We start from the raw sequence: 5560 nt of genomic DNA, 5'->3' as shown, positions 1-5560 counted from the left end.
TAAAAATTGAAACAAAGTTTACGTGAATCAGTGCTATGCAATGTGCTTATGTCTTGTAACTCTGAATGCCGTTATGCACCGAAATATAAATGCAAATAGAGAACTGTTAAATGGTTGTATCAGTATTTCTTTTTATGGTATTGAAGATGCAGTGAAAAGACGATTGGTATGTTACGATTTACAAGAAAACATGTCATTAAAATGCTCTAAATTTGAAGGTCAAGAGTTCATGCTGGGTGCAGTTCGTACTTTGCCACATTAACATGGGGCACTGCAGTGGAACTGTGGCAGTTGTGGTCAAGGAAGGTAGTACCCGTTACACACACACACACACACACACACACACACATGCGCATGCACAAAGGCACACAAATATAATTACATAGAAACAAAGAAAGAAGAGGTTGCAGAGCCTCCAGCAGCTTTGAAGCTTTATAACGGGCAATGTGCGCAGACGGTTTCCGTAGTGTAGTGGTTATCACGTGCGCTTCACACGCGCAAGGTCCCCGGTTCGATCCCGGGCGGAAACATTACTTTTACTTTCTTTTTTTCATTGGTAACAGACATTAATCAGTGAAAACGTAATTAAACATTAGTATTTCTGAAGGAAATGGACGCTCCATACTTCTTTATTAATTTGTTTTAGGTGTGTCGGGAAATTACTGGGACTACCTAGATTTCTTAGTTTCATAATGGTTTAAATTAATTATTCATTTTGCCAAATATTAAAGCAGTCTTATCTTTCATTCTGAAGATAACGTGACAAGAATGTTTCTCAGATCCATGTGTGTGGTCTTCCATTCTCTCTTCGCATTGCCCATTTGGCATCTCTTGATTGTTCTAATTTAGATGGAACCAGGAATAAAATTCACGTCTCAGTGATTGTAAACTTGGTGTTTCAGACATTTTGGAGGTTTGATTTAAAACTCTTGTTTAGTTTTCATACCGTTTTTAGTACTCTGTTTATACGGTATCTTTTGCTGTTGCCTTCAGCTGCCATAAATACAAAACCTCACTCATAGTTTTATAATCTCATTGTCAATCCATACTATTTTCTTTCTGTAAGTTGATTATACATTAGTTTAGAGTTGCTGCAATTATTATCACTTTCGGACCTAATTCCAATACTGAGTCAATTAAGTTGTTCCCCCCGTTGAGTTTATTTGCACTAAAGGCAAACGGCACAATGACATCAGCAAAATAAAGGTAATTTGGAAAAGTTTAATGAAGATGTCTTATTTTTCCCAGTTTGGGTTGCTCAAGACATGCTCTAGGGCTTTTGAGAATAGTTTCAGTGATATGGAATCTCCTCGCCTGACTCCTCTTTAAATTTTCATTTTCTCACTGTCCTGGTTAAATTTAACCCTGCAATTCCTTCTGACTGAGCCTGCGTGTTCCTGTAATATTATGAACCTGGTCTATGCTCCAAAATATACCCCTAGACAATGAATGTGACCCACTAACACGGAAGCTAAAAACAGAGAGCTTGTGTGGTGCAAACTATAGCTTTCGATGAAGCCGTCTTTGCTTTGCCGTCGTATATTCGAAATTCTACATTTGCGATGCTTTGCCTGAATTAGTGAAAAGTGCCTACAGAAGATAACTGTAAGCACTGTTTATGTATATACCATCATAGCATTGCAATAAAAGTGAATGGAGGACGCTTTGCATGTTGTATCTGAAGTATTCACACATGTAGATAAGGTGGAATTTGCGAAAATATGTAAAATAATAAATTCGCGAATGCCAAACGTATGATAGTGCATGAATAAACAAAGAATACAAAGTTAATCGTCATGGATAAATGCAAAGATCGTTTCAGATCGTTTACCATCACCTTCGAACATTACAGTGCAAGAATACGGAAAGATAAATTTACTAACTTCTGAAGAATTTCAGATCGTTTACCATCACCTTCGAACATTACAGTGCAAGAATACGGAAAGATAAATTTACAAACTTTTGAAGAATGTCCTTGCGAGAGAGAGAATCTATTTGCAAGCCACTTGAATTTATACAGATGATTGATTCATAAACGAACAGGGCCGCTGCAAATATTGTCCTCGTTTCCACGGGACAATCCTCAGTCTTCAAGCTTTGTCGTCAGTCCCTTTAAAACTGACAGGGACAACAAATGCCCTCAATTTCTTATTTTTTGTTCTCAATTTCTGAAATTTGTTTGAGGGAAGAAAATGTTGTTTTCTCGTACTGGGAGTCTCAGACACTCGGAGACAGACTTACAGCAAATACCAACTCGTATTTTTGTCTTGGTATGAGGAACTACACTTACCTTTTCCTCCTTTTAGATATGCTTGTGAATATGTGTTCGATTATCCACAGGAAATAACAGTATAAATGAAAACATCAGTAGAACCACTCAATACAACTGATGCTTGACAAATGATCTGCATAGACAAAAATAAAAAGAGAGAGTGAGGGAGGTATGGTATTAAGTCGCAACATGATCGCAAGCCAGCTATTGTGCTCCACTAGTTTCTCGACCGAGACGAATCATGGTCATGTTTGTTTCGTATTCAGTAGTAAGTGCCTTAGTTTTGAGGTAGCTAGAAGCAATGTGTTTACTTTTGTCGTAGTATCCGTTCCGTGTACTTTTGAAACAATGCGGTGTTTTAACTTTGCCTCTTTTTATTTTTCCTTGTCATTGGCTCAGCTTTTTCGTTGTTTGATTTGAAATTAAATTTTTGCACCTTTTGCGGCCCCTAAAAGCTTGTCGCCCTACGCGGCCACCTGGTCTTGCCTAATGGTAGCAACGGCCCTGGAAACTGATACTGACCACCACGTAATATTATATCAACTGCGAGAATAAAGACATAACATTATCCACGGCAAGTTTGAATGCAAAATGCAATGCAAAACGGCACGGTTTTGCATAACCCCAGTGATAAAGCAGAAATCTTTTGTTCATACCTCAGGTTCTGTTGGTGTTAGAAAGGTAGGATGGAGTGTTTTGGGTAGCCCTTGTGCTAGGGACCATTTGTATATACAACAGGCAGTGGCGGTAGCTGTGTAAGAGCACAAGAGCGCGTGAACACTCTAAATTTTGACACCTTGTAGATTTATTGTTTATTTTTCGTTGAATGCTTTTAAACCTAATGTAGATGCGGTAGTCTGAAGTACACGGCACTAAATCTACCGCGCTGTGCTACACATTGCTCCTCTAGACTCGGTGAAACTTGGCATCAGGGTCGCGAGCTTACCTTCACTTGTGCACGTTTTAAGTAGCTTCTGCGCATGCGCAACTGGCGTGACGTAATTTCTCGAAACAATGTGCACGGTTGATGGTGTGCACTGTTCACTGCTAGCACTTACCTCTCAGCTACAAGTTTGCATAAATGCGACCAGGTGGCAGCACACTGCAGCAGACATTTATCTACGTTCGCTTGGCATAAATCTCCCTAGGGGATAGTATGCTCCACAGATATGCGAATTCACTCACTATATAGTAAAATTAAATGGGACGTCAGTATATGTCATAGTTATACTAATAGAAAAACTTATTTTGTGGGATTCTGAATTAGATATAGTGCATTAAGTTTTGGATTTTATCAAACAGCAATCCATTTGAGGCACTGAGAACCATAAAGTACATCATCGTCGATTGTGAAGTTGTACCATTAATTTATGTTTCTGACATCTGTCGATCTCATGTTGGGTCAGGTTTATCTGTACTGTGGGTCCATATTGTATGTATATCTGAACATTCACGGAAAGCTGTCTTACTGGTTTCTCTGATATTTCTCGAAGAAAATGCACTTTTGGCCCTTGTGGCTCTCAGTGCCTCATTTGTATTCTAGTCAAGAGACCTTGTTCATAGATAGTACTATTTGAATTTAATCATGTCTGCAAACAGTTATTTGTGAATGGAGCTGGTTGTCTGCTGTGCAGTTATTGGCTTTCCTGTGGGCTAACTGAAAAGAAAATTACCAGTGAAAGTTAGCCGCAAAGAAACTAGGGCATTTCAGACCAGATACGTTATCTGAGAAAGTGACGAAATGAAATAAGTGTGACTGCTAGCGAACATTTAACAAAGAAGTGTATCATAAGCGTAAGTTGTTGTGTGGGTGCAACGTAAGAGTGCCTGATTTTCAGCCCAGAACTTGATTCGTTAACTAATACATGAATTAGGGATCTTGTGCATGTGTCTGAAAAAATAAAAAAGCACGAAGACTCCCATTTACACAAAAATGCGAAACGGAGTGTAACGAAAGCTTAAACGTCATTTCGGTCTTGCCATAAACTGTACTTAATTATGTAAAAAACAACAAAATTCCACAAAAACAATTCTTCCTTTTTTCACACAATTTATGCATATTATTGTTATTATTGACATCGGCTGAAGTTGTATAGATATATTGATAAGTATAGCCGTTACACAGCAAATACTATTAATTTTGCACCCTCATATTTATTTGAACTTAAAAATTTGTGAACATCCAAAATGTATGAGCCGCAACTGCAAACAGAAGTATCATCTCAGTGTCAGAACCCCACAGTACAGGGTCAAGGTATTAATATTACGCACTTCCTCCTGTTGCGGCAAATGAAGCAAACCTATTAACTCGTTTTGCATATGACGTGGTCTACGGTGAGGCTTAAGTGAATATTGGCGGCACCATTAGTTCATGGCCATTCCTTAGAAAACCCTGAAAAAAGTTTTTTTTTTACCTTTTTCGTACCAAAACCGTGCTGCGGATTCCGAGGCGGCTATGCACAACACAGGGTTGAAATTTTTACGATGTATTCCTGAGATCCCGATCTCGAACAACTCTGCAAATCTATCGATACCTTTATCTGTTTCCGAGATATATAGGTTCAAAGTTATGCTATTTGTACACGTAAAATACGCACGTAATATCCGGTAAGAGACGAAAACGTAGTTTGTAAAGTGTTGTAGCACGGAGAAATTTGCTGCAAAGTGTCTCTCTATCATCTGAAGAGGTCTGGGAACCCCATGTTGTAGTACTGGTGCATAAGCAAAATTTTTGTGCACATAGAATGAGTTTTGCGTTACTTTAGTTCCGCATAAGTAAACTCTGAAAATTTTACTGGCCCTTAAAGCTCTTTTCATATGGGCGACATGCTCTGCCGTGGCAGGGAAAAAAGGGAAGCAGCGGAAAAAGTGTTTCTAGCAGAACACAAAAATGGCGAGTATGCTTCTGTTTAAAAGACTGACTGGTAAGTGGGGCACAAGCTGCCTCATTCTACCTTCCTCAGCGCCTTTAAAATTTTTCCCAAAAATGCAGGCATGTCAACATATTCGCCACCCGACGGGTGGCCCTAGTCACATGACATTTACATTTTGTTTACCGAGTAATTTCACTACTTCCTGAGACACAAAAAATTCTATTCAAAGTTCTGTTAAATCGGCTATAGCCGCAAATAGATCCTTACGTAGGAGAATACCAAGAAGGGTTCAGAAACAGAAGATCATGCAGTTAACAGATCTGGAGCCTGAGAACAATATTAACAACAAGGAAGTCCAGGAACACCACAAGAAGGCCTAGGACTCCATAGATATAGATACGCTCTTCAACACACT

General features: G+C 38.9%; 1 non-coding gene across 1 annotated transcript; it reads left to right on the top strand.

The window, feature by feature from the left end:
• Positions 1-457: 457 nt before the first annotated feature.
• On the top strand, positions 458-530 carry Trnav-cac. Its single transcript has one exon. It is a non-coding gene; the product is annotated as a tRNA-Val (tRNA).
• The last annotated feature ends 5030 nt before the right edge of the window (positions 531-5560 follow it).

The sequence above is a fragment of the Schistocerca piceifrons genome, chromosome 7, assembly GCF_021461385.2.
Source record: "Schistocerca piceifrons isolate TAMUIC-IGC-003096 chromosome 7, iqSchPice1.1, whole genome shotgun sequence".
NCBI lineage: Eukaryota > Metazoa > Arthropoda > Insecta > Orthoptera > Acrididae > Schistocerca > Schistocerca piceifrons.
The sequence above is the reverse complement of the archived record's forward strand: the minus strand, read 5'-3'. Positions and strand labels throughout refer to the sequence as shown.